Consider the following 15,347-nt stretch of genomic DNA (forward strand, 5'->3'; position numbering starts at 1 on the left):
TTTTCATTCCTTCCTGGTCTTGAGTAGTAGCTGTTCCACCAATTCAGACTAGCGCAGAGATTTACATTTATACACAGTATATCACTCCTGTCTTCCCTGCTGCTGTCCATATTTTGCTACCACTCATTATCGACTCTTGGCTTGTTTCTCGACTATGCTTCTGTCTGATCCCAACCTGCAACTACTCATTACTGACCTTTGGCTTGTTTACTGACTAAGCTTTTCTTTGATTTTTACCTGCTTATCAGCTACTGGACCCTGGCTTGCTCACCTCCTGGTGGGGTAATCCTGTGGACCACGACCAAACTAAAACACAGCAAAATCCATCTCCACGATCTGGAGCTCTGGTGAACACCGGTTAATACTCCACACCTCAGGTAAGCCTGAATCATTCACCAAGATGACTGCCTGTGTACCTGTCCTGCTGGTCGGTGGTAGTTCCACTACTGCTATAGCAACTGGTCTTCAAGACTATTGCTACAAGAGATGGTCAGAGACTATTGGTACGCTATAAGAGATGGTCAGAGACTATTGGCATGCTACAAGAGATGGTCAGAAACCATTGGCATGCTACAAGAGATGGCTGGAAAATATTGGCATGCTAAAAGAGATGGTCAGAGAATGTCCACCTGCAATAAGAGATGGTAAAATACTGCAAACATGCTGCAGGAATTGTTGGGCGGCAGGGGACATACTTCAGCAGAGTTTACTGCTATTTCAGCTCCTTCACAAATTCATGCCTCCTCATTTGTGCGCCTTACAGCCCATTTAATAATTACTTTTGTTACAGCAAGATCCATAATAAAAGATCAGAGGAAATAAACAACACAAAAAGAGAGAAGGTTGGACAGCACAGAAAAAAGGAAGGTGTAAATGAAGTAAACCAAACCATTTAAAAAATAATAGAATACCAGCATAAACCTAACTAGCCTTAAAAATGCACCCTTCCCCCACCTAACACCTTTGCTGGCTAACCTGTGTAAAAGAGATGTGTATACAATAGTATTTTCAGACCACTTCAGTCCAGTGACATGATGCCCTGTGTCAGCCAGTGGCGGCTGCAGGGGACATGAGAGGGCATTTGACAATAACCACTAAAGAGAAGCCCGGAGTAATGCCTAAAAGAAAATAGACGTAGGTCTATGACTGGGTGAACAGGGGAACAGGGTAGGAATGTAAGAGGGGATTTGATTGGTGGGAAGGGAGGAAGAGGAGGAGTCTGCAGGAAGGAAAGGAGGTCCCTCCCCAGCGTCAGTGTGAGCGGAGGAGACAGCTTGGCAGCATGGCATCCCTGGAGGAGCTGATGGGACAATTGCAGACCGCGGCGGCGGTGAAAGGTGAGCGGTGGCTGCGGGACCAGGTTTCCCAGGTCCTGAGGGAGAAGTCTACACCAGCCAGCACCGTGGGGAGGGAGTCGGCCCGGGCGTGGCTGTCCCGTCCGCCGGATCGATTCTCAGCTGACTCCCCACTCAGGGCGCAGCGGCATGCAAGCAGCCCCACTCACGTCCCTTCAAAACGTGTGGCTGTTCCTGGAAGGGGGGGCTTTGGGAGGTTCCAGAAGCAGAGACTGGGATCGGCGGGGGGGCCCTCGGGAATGCCTGGGGCCCAAGGCAGGCCCGCCATGCGGCAGGACACGGAGCATTCAGGCTTCGGCGAGGGACAAGCACAGCTTGGCCATCCAATTCCTCAGCTGGCGGCCCCCAGTGCATGGGCGCAGGAAGCGGGACGAGGAGAGTCTGAGGCGCACTGGGGCAGCGTGAACATGGCGTTACCAGAGGCCCGAGTAAGGCAGCGCACAAGTCACCAGGCAGGTCAGGCGGGAGGAGGCGTTGCCGGCCATGACGCAGATCCTGGGCATCCAGGGAGGGATCTCCTGGAGGGCCATCCCTGGGAACGGAAGAGATGTCCGCGGAACGATCTGAGGGGGAGCTCTCCATGTCAGAGGAAGAAGAGCCGCGCAGAACCATGGCAGCGGTGGAGGCAAGACCTTCGGCTGGTGGGACCACTTCCAGGCAGCCCGGTAAGTCCACTTCTACTTTGGGGTATTTAGAGAGTGCTGGAGGGGAGGGGTTAGTGGGTGGGGCCACCGAGTGTGGGTCCCGGGGTTTCTGCCGCTGCCCCCATCTGGCCGTGCGGGTCCACAACCACGCCCCGGTGGACGGGGGACTTCAGGGGTTCCTGACAGGACTAAAGGAATTGGTGAGCAGGTTCAAGCCTGGGATTGCCAGGCCCGTCACGCCCGCGGCGGTTTGGGTGGCTTCTGGGGCTTGGGGGTCTGGGGCAGGGGATGCGGTGCCGGCGGCATGGCCAGGGCCCTCGACAGTGAATTCTACACCTGCAGTGGGGGACGCCGTGGTGGCTGCGCCGATCCCAGAAAAAGAGGGTTCCTCAGGGGAGAAAGTGGGGGCGGCGGAGGAGACGGGTAAAAAAGAAGACTTGATAAGGTTGGCGGACGCGGCTAGGTGCAAAGTATATGTTTGTTTTGAGGGACCGTTAGGAGCCTATTTGAAGCAGGAGGTCAGGGAAAAGATTTGGAAGGGGGAGTATGTGGAGATTTTTTCCCTGCTACCCCTGGAGAAGTTCAATTTAGATTTAGGGTAAAACCAGAGGACAACAACAAGAAGGACGAGGAGAAGAGGAGATACAGACTCATACCGCGTACGGTCCAGAATTGGCTTCAGGCATTCGCTATACTGGCTAGTGAGATAGGGGAAAAAAACCCAGAGCATTGCTCAGCGCTCTTCTGCTACCTGGATGCAGTAGGAGAAGCACATAGAGTCTACGGGGGAGTAGCATGGTTGAGGTACGACGAGCAGTTTCGTCAACGAAGCGAGATACGCCCAGCTCTGCGGTGGGATCACAAGGACATCAGCCTGTGGATGTGCTTGATGACGTCGGTGAGGGCACCAGATCAGTTTTTTCCAGGTGGGGCTGGTGGCTCAGCGACTTCCGAACAATCGGCTTCAAAGAAAAAGTGAGTTTGTTGGCAATGAGGGCACCTGCAAATTCAGGGGAGCTGCAAGTACAAGCACGAATGCTCCGGTTGTGGGGGAGGCCATCCGGCGTCCCGGTGCTTTAGAAAAGGCAAAGGCAGGGCTGGCGAGTCTGCGAACAAGAGGGATGATGCCAGTGAAGGTGGAAAGGATGCGTCCTTTTCTAGATAGATCCCCAATAGGGAGGCGGCTGAGGTGTTGGGCCAGGGGTTTTTGGAGGCATTTAGGATACCGGCAAACTTAGAAGTTTCTCCCCCAATGTCTAGGAACCTACGTTCAGCGGTAGTTTCGGAGAAACTGCGGAAGGAGGTTGCATTGGGGCGTATGGCTGGCCCTTTCCCGACATTGCCAATTGCTGATTTAGTGGTCTCGCCTTTAGGGGTGGTCCCCAAAAAGGAGCCAATGAAATATAGGCTGATTCACCATCTTTCTTTCCCCAAAAAGGGGTCGGTGAACGATGCCATTGATCCACAGATGTGTGCAGTTTTATACACATCATTTGATGCAATGGTTTTTTAGGTAAGGCACTATGGGCGAGGGGCTAAGATGGCCAAAACAGATATCGAGGCGGCATTCCGATTACTCCCCATCCACCCGGACAGTTTTCATCTATTAGGGTGTCATTGGCAAGAGGAATACTATGTGGATTGCTGCTTACCGATAGGCTGCTCCATTTCATGCACGCTATTTGAGCGTTTCAGTTCATTCATAGAATTGGTGGTCCGGAACGTCGCGGGAGTGAATTCCATCATCCATTACCTGGATGATTTCTTGTGTGTAGGCCCGGCCTCATCCGAGGTTTGTGCGGTGCTATTGACAACGCTGGAACACATAGCGTAATGTTTTGGGATTCCCCTGGCACCGGACAAGACGGAAGGGCCGACTACTGTGATTAGTTTTTTGGGCATCGTGGTGGATTCGGAGGCAATGGAGTGCCGATTGCCCGAGACAAGCTGAGGGCGCTGCAGGCGGAGATTCGGGCGATCGTGGAATTACGCAAGGTACAGCTTAGGGCTCTACAGTCGGTTTTGGGTAAGTTGAACTTTGCGTGTCTCATAATCCCCATGGGCAGGTTTTTCTGCAGGTGGCTGTCGGCCAGCACAGGGGGGTGAACTCCTCAAAACACTTTGTGCTATTGACAAAGGAGCATAGGGAAGACCTGCAGATATGGCACTCGTTCTTGGGACAATTCAACGATAATCTGGGGGTGGTCCAGGTTATCAACAAGGTGTCAGCGGCATCCCCGCTGGTGGTGCATTTGTTGAGACATTTGTTTCTAAGGTGCATGCAGTTGAATGTGTTTATATATGCAGTGCACTTGCCGTGAGTAGAGAACATCATTGCTGACGTGCTGTCTCGCTTTCAGTGGGACAAGTTTTGGGAATTGACACCTGCGGCGGACACGCACGGGGTCCCTTGTCCCCCGGGACTGTGGAAGATTGCATTGGAGTCATCTCCGGCTGGATCAGACGGTCAGCAAGTGAGACGACAGTTACGGTCAGTAAGTGAGACGACACTTACGGTCAGTAAGTGAGACGACATGGGCGGCGTACAGCAGAGTGTGGTCCGAATGGGAGTCACTGTTGACACAAGTTGGGGGGAAGGATAACATACGGGATCGTAGGCTGCTGTTGATATATTTTGTATCTAGTAACCTGGAAGAGGGGGTATCGGTGTCTGGATTGGGGAAAAAATTGGCGGGCCTAGCTTTTTGGTTCAAATTGAAAGAACAGGATTTTACGAAGGAATTTTGGGTTAGGCAGGCCGTAAAGGGGTATAGGAGGTACAGGTACAGCGCAAGGATGACAGGCGCCCGGTGTCATTTGACTTACTGGGCAGGCTCTTTGCGCAGTTAAGTGAAACTTGTTCATCACGTTACAAAACGGTACTGTTCAGAACTGCGTTCGCTCTGGCGTTTTTTGGGGAATTCAGGATTGGGGAGTTAGTCAGCCCTTCCAAAAAAGGAAAAGGGGGGATTGGGGCTGAGGATGTCATCTGCGGTGAGGATAGGTTGTCCATGCGGGTGAAAAAATCAAAAACAGATCAGGAAGGCAAGGGCAAATGGATACTGGTTTTTGCGCTACCGGGTTCCCCCTTGTGATGTGTCCTTGCGATACGTCCAGGAGGGGAGGGTTCCATTTTAGTGCACAAGAATGGGGAATCGCTGTCAAGATTCCAGTTTATCTCCGTTTTCCGTAAGTGTTTGAAGGCGTTGGGTTTGGGTGAGATGAATTTTTTGTCACACTCGTTCAGGATAGGGGCGGCTACAGAGGCGGTGAGATGGGGGTCTAGATGAGGAGGCAGTTAAGCCGATTGGTTGGTGGGAGTCAAAAAGGTTTAGGTCATATGTCAGGCCAGAGCTGTTGGAGATATAGAGAATAGCGGTGATGGGGATACGTCGGCATGGGTCTGTGTGATTGGGGGCACGGATCCATGGTCATGTGGGTGTTTTGTTTTCTTCTCTTGCAGGTGGAACGCAGGGGTTAATCTGGATTATGGGGCATTCCTATGTCTGTTGCGGTGCAAGAAGAGCAGATGTGAGGCCTGCGGGTAGGCAATTGGGCATTTCCAGAAGGGAAGCTTGCATTCGATAGTTGGGTGTTCCAGGGATGCTTTGGAGCAGGATTGTGCCTGAAGTGCACCGTTTTGCAAGGTTGGACAGGCCCCTGGATATTTTAGTACTACACGTAGGGGGGGAATGACTTAGGCCTTAGGTTAAAGCTGGATATCGCGCGGGATATCAAATTCGATTTGCTGTGCCTCTGCGCTGCCTTTCCCAGGATGCTGATAGTGTGGTCGGATATGATTGCCAGGTCCACATGGAGGTTGGCGAGATCAGTGGAGAGGGTTAACAAGGCCAGGAAGAAGGTTAACAGGGAGGTCAGTGGGTTTGTGGTGAAGAATGGGGGGCTAACTATTAGGCATCTGGAGTTGAAGGAAAATACTTGGCGGTGCCTTTGAGAAGATGGGGTACACCTTAATGACGTGGGGATAAACATGTGGGCCATAGGATTGCAGGATGGCATCGAGAGAGCACTGAGGGTGTGGAGGTGCACTCAAGGGTAAGGTTTTACTCTTGTTTGCTGTGGCGGGTGTTGGTCGTTGCAGGTGAAGGAAGAAACCCCACCCCCCCAGATAAGGTGAACGTGGGACTCATCGGGAGTATAGGCCCATTGGTGGTATTCTAGCTAATGTTAGTTTAGCTGGAATTTGGTGAAAGGGTGCACTGCGGTCAGTGGTTTGGTTGTCTCCGAGCTAGCATGTCAGCTGGAGGCCTATTTTCAGTTAAAGGTACTGCAGTGCATGGTGGGGATTGTTATGTTGATGCTGGGGGGGAGGATGTTCTGTATAGACCAACGTGACCATTTGAGGTTTAACAGATGTTGTTTTCTATATGTTAATTTAATTGATTTGTTAATAAAGGGGCTGCTACGGCCGATAATTACTCCAAAAATGGTGTGGTCTCCTTTAATGGGAAAAGGGAAAAAAAGGTATGGAGTTGGGTTGGCCGGGTAAAGCAGTGGGTATGTAGCATCTGTTATACTATAGTCAAGAGAAGCCCAGAGTTATGTCTAAAAGAAAATAGATGTAGGGCTTGCATGACTGGGTGAACAGGGGTACAAGGTAGGGATGTAAGAGGGGATTTGATTGGTGGGAAGGGAGGAAGAGGAAGAGCCAGCAGGAAGGAAAGGAAAGGAGGTCCCTCCCCAGCGTCAGTGTGAGCGGAGGAGACAGCTTCCCACCCTCCCTCCCTGGAATAGGTTTGGGTTGTATATTTTAACATGCTTTTCCTTTATAGAGGTCTGTTTCTAGGATGTCATGGCAGTTGGTGGGTGTTGGTCATTGCAGGTGAAGGAAGAAACCCCCCCCCCAGATAAGGTGAATGTGGGACTCATCGGTAGTATGGGCCCGTTGGTGGTATTCCAGCCAATGTTAGTTTATCTGGAATTTGGTGAAAGGGTGCACTGTGGTCAGTGGTTTGGTTGCCCCTGAGCTAGCATGTCAGCTGGAGGCCTATTTTCAGTTAAAAGTACCGCAGTGCATGGTGAGGATCGTTATGTTGATGCTTGGGGGAAGGATGTCCTGCATAGACCAACGTGACTAGTTGAGGTTTAACAGATGTTGTTTTCTATATGTTAATTTAATTGATTTGTTAATAAAGGGGCTGCTACGGCCGATAATTACACCAAAAATGGTGTGGTCTCCTTTATTGGGAAAAGGGAAAAAAAGGTATGGAGTTGGGTTGGCCGGGTAAAGCAGTGGGTATATAGCACCTGTTATACTATAGTCAAGCTTAGAGCAGGGTCATCATCCATAAGCTCCTATGACCCATCCATTGTTGGTGCTCCCGCCTCTCCCCTGCAGCTGTCACTGACTGATACAGGGGAGCCAGATCATGTGACCGGACCAGGGAGGGCTGAAGATAATTAAGTACATGCATCTTTTTTACACTGGGCAGCCAGCATAGATATTGGGGGGGGGGGGGGGGGGGGTATTTTTAAGTCTAGGTAGGTTTATGCTGGAATTCCACATGAACTAATAAAAGCCATTCTACACCATTCTACACCACTATATTCAAAGTTCTTTATTGGGTCTGTTCACAACTGAACTGAGCATCATGCTGCTTGTCGTGTGAAGCTACAAAAAGTATATGAGCTTGTTTGGTGCACAATTGCATGTTTTTGGCCTTATAGACTTCAATAGGCTTGAAAAATAAGCGTCTACATGCAAATTTGAGGTGCATTTAAAAAAGTGTGATTCTGCTTCTTGACAAGGGTAGCTAAGAGCTTACCCTGCTAAATACCACTTACCTATTTAAACCATAATGCCCCTTCATGCAACTTAAATAACCACACAACGCCTGAGGTGGGTTAAATGGCCAACATGGCCTTTATTAATAACCAACTTTTTGATTAACAATACATAATGTAAACACCTACCTAAACTTCACTATGCTCACTGAAAATGTATAACTTTATTTAAAGATCCAAGGCGGTACCAGTGTATCCACAACCCTCTTTGTTTGTGTCCGAGGCCCATCTAACTGAGTTGCCACCCCAGCCGCTATTTATAAAGACTCAGGGCCTAAACCCAGCTGACCTCAGCCACCCCAGGGTCCTTAATCTACATGGTCACTAGCCAGTGAACCGTTCCCACTCGAGGATACCATACCTGATGGTTCCCCACCGTTTACCCAGAATGCATCACATTCTACCACCACCAAGGATCCCAAAATGCCATAGCGCAGCAGGTATGACACCTTATGCCTGCGCGCTCCGCCACACCTGAAAAGCCCTCTGCACTCCGTCCTCCAAGCCCAAAAACCATAAGTCAGTACCCACTGCATTGAGGTGAACTCCATCACCCCTGAGGAACCTCCACGTCTCGGATTCTAGATCCAAGTGCCTAATGACCAGGCCTCCATTCCTGATAAAAAATCTCCCTACCTCCTTATTGACTTTCACACGGGCTTTATTTATTTGGTCTACAGATCTAGCCTCTCTCCAAAAAGTACGTGCAAATCTCTGACCAAATAAATATGGTGCCTGGAAAATCACATCTCAGTCTGAGAAAATCAAACCGAATGTCACGAATCAGTTCCCTGGATCGCCTAACACCCAGATCATTTCCCCCCGCATGGATAACCACAATATCAGGAGCCCTGTCCCACCGTGCAAATTTATGAAATTCCGGAACCACCCTATTCCACATCATCCCCCTAACTTCAATCCACCGGACATTACCCACCTCCCAGGGCAAACCTAGCTGCCTAGCCGCTGGCCTAACTTCCGCCCTCTTGGCTCCCCAGTAAACAAAGGAATGCCCGAGGATCCACACCAGGCATCTGCGACCTGTAACAAACAAATGAGAGACATTGCCCCACCACCAGCACCCTAACACCACTTAACAATGCACAACCTAAACACATAACAAGTAAGACCAAGATGCGGAACTACAGAAAGAAACAAGAAAAAACACACACCACATGGTTACGGAAGATGAGGTCTGACATAAAGCCTGAACCTGTCTGATTCCCATCTGCCTATCCTTTTGATAACAGCAGCCCCCAGGCCCCATCTGGCGGCCTCTGTAGCAGCTCCAATACGAAAAGAGTGCGAACCAAACTGACTGGGAATAAAACCCGCCACCTTGAGACACATGCAGAAAACCGCAATGAAGTGGAAACGTGATAGGAACGAGCCATCCACGTGCAGCAGGAAAGGTCCCTCCCTAGCAGTCCTGACCGCTGCCAGCTGCAATACAGCCGTGACCGGGCACAGTCCGACCTCCACACCCCGAAACAGCTCCAAAACGGCCCCTCTTCCTTTCTGGTCCATTTTTGACTTCCGAATAGTAATACTCACCGAGTCACCGTGCAGCGACACATCCTCCTTACCGAGACCCCCAGCAACGTACTTCGTCGGACTGTCCAGCTCCCCTATGCGTAGGACCCCAAAGAACGCCAACAAAAACGCCGCATGAAACAATCGCTGCTCATACTGCGTACAGCACACCCGTGGTATAGTCTCCACTATCTTCCTTAACGTATCTAAAGAGACTGGGCGCCTCTGATCCTTAGCCCTGTAACCCTTGCGATACCCCTTCAAGGCTTGACGCACGATGAAAGACTTCGTGACATCCACCTCTCCCTGCATTTTGAACCAAAAAGCCAATCCCGCCAACTTACGTTCTACCGACGACACTGAGGCTCCTTGAATAAAATTATTCACGATAAAGTATAAGACTAACGTTGACCCATCGTCCCAAGGCTCAAGCCCCCCTACCTCTGCCACCAACGAAGTCCATTCCTGCCATGCTCCAGCGTGGGCTCCCCACGTCGCCTCACTCAGTGACTGGCGAATCAATCCGCGGTGACTCCAATGCGATCGCCCACAATCGCTGAGGACAAGGGGTACTATGTTGCTCCACCTCCGGTGCCAATACACGGAATACCGTCCACTGCAAACGAGACAAAGCATCCGCAATCCTGTTAGAAACCCCCGGAATGCGAACCGCATAGATGAATACATTAAGGCGAAGGCATAACAACACCAAATGGCGCAGCAATCGCACCACTGGGAGAGAAGAGGCCGACAAAATTGTTTATGGCAGTAACCACTCCCAAATTGTCACAATGGAAACGCACTTTTTTATTCTGCAAAGCACCACCCCAAATTTCCACTGCCAGCACGATAGGTAACAATTCCAAAAGTGCCAGGTTACGCAACCAACCTGCCTCCCTCCAAGCATCAGGCCAGCCTCTCGCACTTCACTTACCCTGGAAGAACGCTCCATAACCTCCAGACCCTGCCGCATCTGTAAATAACTCCATGTCCATATTGCTGACTGGGCCCGACATCCAAACCGATCTCCCATTGTAATCAGCCAGGAAATCGTCCCAGACTCCAAGGTCAGCTCGATGATCCCATGTCAGACGGATGAAATGCCTAGGGTCATAATCACCTGCCATTGCCAACGAAAGTTGACGGCAAAATATCCTCCCCATCGGAATAATTCTGCAGGCAAAATTCAATTTGCCCAACAGAGACTGCAGCTCTTTGACCCGAACCTTCCGCCTGCACCCCAAATCCTTAATTTCCTGCCTCAAAGCCACAAGCTTGTCTTCTGGCAGGCGACACTCCATGGCCAGGGAATCAATCGTTATTCCCAAAAAGACCAATTCCGTTGTGGGACCCACTGTTTTTTCGGGTGCCAAAGGAATTCCAAAGCGAGCCGCAATGTGCTGTAACGTTCCGAGCAGAACCGCACAAGCATTGGAATCTGCCGGGCCAATACACAGGAAATCATCCAGGTAATGGATGACGGAGTTCAACCCTGATACGTCGCGTACTACCCATTCTACAAAAGAACTGAAGGTCTCGAACAACGCACACGAGATGGAGCACCCCATGGGCAGACAACGGTCGACGAAATACGACCCTTGCCATCTACAGCCCAGTAAATGCATGCTATCCGGATGAACTGGAAGCAAACGAAATGCCGCTTCCACATCTACTTTCGCCAACAAAGGGCCCCTGCCATACCTCCGAACCCAAGTGATTGCGGCATCAAAAGAAGTATAGGTGACCGCGCAGGCCTGCGGGTCAATCCCATCATTCACCGACGCCCCTTTCGGGTAAGAAAGGTGATGAATCAGCCGGAATTTGCCCGGCTCCATTTTGGGAACCACACCCAAAGGAGACACGATCAATCCCTGAAATGGCGGGGAAGAAGAGACCGCCCATCCTACCTAACGAAACTTCCTTCTGAAGTTTCTCCGTTACCACCTCAGGGAATAGGCGAGCCGACTGTAAATTAGCCGGAGTCGGGGGAACTGTAACCAATGAACATGGGATTCTAAAACCCACAGAGAATCCCTCCCCGAGGAGTCGAGCCGACTCCCGATCCGGGTACCTATTTAGGAAAGGAAACATCCTTCCCACTCTCACCGGTGTCCTCCCTTTTTCCAGACCCCTCTCCTGTCTTGTGTTTACTGGCCTTGAAACACCTGGTGAAGGCATGACTGCCCCCGCATCCTGAGCATTCATGTTTGAATCGACAGGACCCTCCGAAACGACAAGAGCTGTTGTTGAATTGCCAGCAGACCCCCTTTTTTCTATTGGCCAACGCACCTGGGGTGGAAGCACCGCCAGCCCCCCCTGGAAAAAACTGATTCCCGCTTCTGGCCGGGGTCATAAGTTTCATCCAAAGCCCTATGTCTTTGTGATCCCAGCGTATAGCAGGTCGGACCGCCTTACCTTGCCAAAACTGCTCGTCATAGCGCAACCACGCCATGCCGCCATACACCCTATACGCTTCCCCGATCGCGTCTAGATAACAGAACAAGGCGGAGCAGCTCGCCGGTTCCTTCTCCCCATTCACACTGGCCAAAATAGCAAATGCCTGCAACCAGTTATTAAACGTGCGAGGGATCAGACGATACCTCCGTTTTTCCTCATCCTCTTTTTTACTGTCATCCGGCTTGACACGATCGAGATTACATTTTTCCAGGGGAAGCAGAGAAAATATCTCTAGATACTCCCCTTTCCAAATCCTATCCCGAACTTCCTGCTTCAGGTGTGCTACCAGGGGTCCTTCGAAGCATACATATACTACGCACTTCGCCCCGTCCGCCAGTCTTACCTTATCAGCCTCCTTGTCCTAGGACTCCTTCTGCTTCTCCGCCGTCTCCACCAGACTAGCCCTTTGCAGCACATCCCCCGAAGTCCCTACTGTCGAAGGGGGAGAGGGGCTCGGTACAGTCTCCACTGGTCCCACGGACGTATCTCCCACTGCGGCTGCCCCACCGAGCACCCCCCCTCTACCGATCCTCTGCAGCAGCTCCTTAAGCCCAAGCAGTACTTCCCTCGTTAAACCCTCCGTCCCCGGGCTGCCATCCACAACTCCCCCCTTGCCCCTGGGCTCCCAACCCAGACAAAAGAGAAGGAGACATAAAAGGTAATAAAGGATGTGACTCACCAGGCTGCATGGGGCGGAAAACCCCTCCAGCCGCTGGCCCGACTTCCCTCATGGTGTCCCTGGGTTCCTCCACCAGCTCGCCCTCCTCAGCACTGCTGTCATCCGATCCGTGCTGTTCCCGGGTTCCTCCAGTCACAGGCAGCCGCCGCTGCATCGACCGCCCTCTCTCTGCGCTCTCTGCGACCTCCGTGCGATGCGCTGACAGGCTCGCCGGCCTGTGCCGATCCGACCTCCAGTCCCTCTGACGTCATCATCCTGCGCCCGGCCACCTGCTGTCCGGAGGTGCGCGGTGCAGTCATCACATATTCTCGGGCAGACGTGCCCCTCCTCTCCCGCCGGCCATCCGAATCTTTTGGTAAGCCACCGGCCGCATCACGCTCCAGGCCGGCGCTCGCAGCTCCACCTCTCCCACGCCGGGCCAGTTTGCCAACAGGTACCTCGCCAGTCACACCGGCCACAGTAGCCGGAATCCGGATGATGGAGGATGGGGGGGGGCGCGGATCGCCTAGGAGACCCCATCCCCCGCAGGCTCTGCCTAAGGTGGGGATTCTTTCCAGGCTCACCCCCGTCCAAGGCAGGCATGCGCTTGGCAGGGGGGCCTGAAGGTTCCGCTTGCGGGCTCCCGTTGCGGCGCTGAGCCTGAGGGGTCCTATCGGGCATGAAGCGCTCAGGGGGTTTAGACCTCCTAGCGCGCTGGGGCGCAGGTTCCAAACTGGGGGGACTCTGCTGGACCCCCTGCAGCGAAGCTGAAACTTGACTCTGTATCCAGTCCACTCCATGCACGTCCACAGCTGCTTTAAGCTGAGCTAATAGTTGCTGTAGCTCACTCATTTTTTAAAAGGAACTCCACTCCAATGTGCAGAGATACCTGACACTCTTGACCAGAAGCTCTTGACCAGTTCAGAGGACTGTTACAGCCCCACCCACTCCTCCTTATTTTATTAACTCCTTTGCACCAAATATTAACCGATAAATAACCTTTTAATTAAACCTATATGCCACACCTTAAACCTGACCTTGCTGGCTTGCCTTATCACCCTGTCATGTCCCCCTCCGCTGACTCGTTCCTTCTCAGCTACAGGCTTCTCTATACTACAAGTAACACGTACAAATGGGAACTAAAGCATACTTTTTCTTTCTTTTTACTAGAAGTAATAATATAGGTGGTGTGATGATCCGGGATGATTAGGTTCAAGTGGTACATGCAGTTTTCCAGAAACGTGCCACTCCAGACTGCGTTTTTAGGGCATGGCAGCCCACTTTTATTTAAAGGTAATGAAAAAGTTCAAACAAACAGTAATCTTCCCCCGCAGGTTGGGTTCCACCATCAGTATATAAACACAAACTATAGCCTAGATAGATAAAAGGGGATTTTGCAAGCCACAATGGTATATTGCCTCAATTGTGGAAATCACCTAGCTGCCCGCGCAGAACACATTTCATATGCCGTGCAATACAATGTATACAAAAGATACGCTGCGCTAAGGTGAAAATATCAATCTGGAGATTATTAATGCATATGAGGTATACTGAAAATATATATATATATATATATATATATATATATATATATATAAAACAAGTGATTTTAAAGTGCAATGTGTAAATAATATACTAGATGTATACCATTAGAATGAGAGTAGCGATTACTGAACTACTACCTGTATATATAATGTATGAAAAAATCATCTATATAGTCTGAAATTTACCGTGTAAAAAAAAAAAAAAAAAAAAAAAAAAAAAATAAATAAATAAATAAATAAATAAATATATATATATATATATATATATATATATATATATATATATATATATATATATATATATATATATATATATATATATATATATCACAGTGATAAGTGCAAAATACAACAAAGTGCCAAGTGCCACACAATGAGTGTGAATATCAAATCCAAGATGTGGTAAGTGATTATTAAAGTCCAATATATGAAAGAAATGCACATAAAGTCCATAAAAACAGTTCATAAAAAATCCAACGTGCATGCTTAGTGCTCAGAATTCCATGCTCAAGTGCCATCCAGTGACCCCACCTCAGAGCGTGCGACTCAGCTGTGAGACTGAGTCTAAACAAGCTTATGAGCCATCCCACGGCTCAGTGATGGAATCCAGATACACAGTTTTCAGCAGCAACTCCACAGGAATAAAGGAAAAGAAAAACTGGATTTTTTCATCCATTATATATACAGGTAGTAGTTCAGTAATCGCTACTCTCATTCTAATGGTATACATCTAGTATATTATTTACACATTGCACTTTAAAATCACTTGTTTTATATATATATATCCTTTGTGCCTTGCTCTGGCTGGATAAGCCGCTTATGCGGTATTTTCAGTATACCTCATATGCATTAACCACTTGACAATTGGGCACTTAAACCCCCTTCCTAACCAGACCAATTTTCAGATTTCGGTGCACTAACATTTTGAATGACAATTACTCAGTCATGCAACACTGTACCCATATGAAATGTTTGTGTTTATTTTTTGCGCTATAAAAGAAAAAAGACTGAAAATTCGGTAAAAAAATGAAATTTTCTTTGTTTCTGTTATAAAATTTAGCAAATTAGTAATTTTTCTTCGTAAATTTTGGCCACAATTTATACTGCTACATATCTTTGTTAAAAATTAGTACAAATCTGTATATATTATTTGGTCATGTGAAAGTTATAGAGTCCAAAAGCTATGGTGCCAATATCTGAAAATTGATCACACCTGAATTACTGACGGCCTATCTATATTCTTGAGACCCTAACATGCCAGAAAAGTACAAATACCCCCCAAATGACCCCTTTTTGGAAAGAAGACATTCCAAGGTATTTAGTAAGAGGCATGGTGAGTTTTTTGAAGTTG

The sequence above is a fragment of the Aquarana catesbeiana genome, linkage group LG03, assembly GCF_042186555.1.
Source record: "Aquarana catesbeiana isolate 2022-GZ linkage group LG03, ASM4218655v1, whole genome shotgun sequence".
NCBI classification, from domain to species: domain Eukaryota; kingdom Metazoa; phylum Chordata; class Amphibia; order Anura; family Ranidae; genus Aquarana; species Aquarana catesbeiana.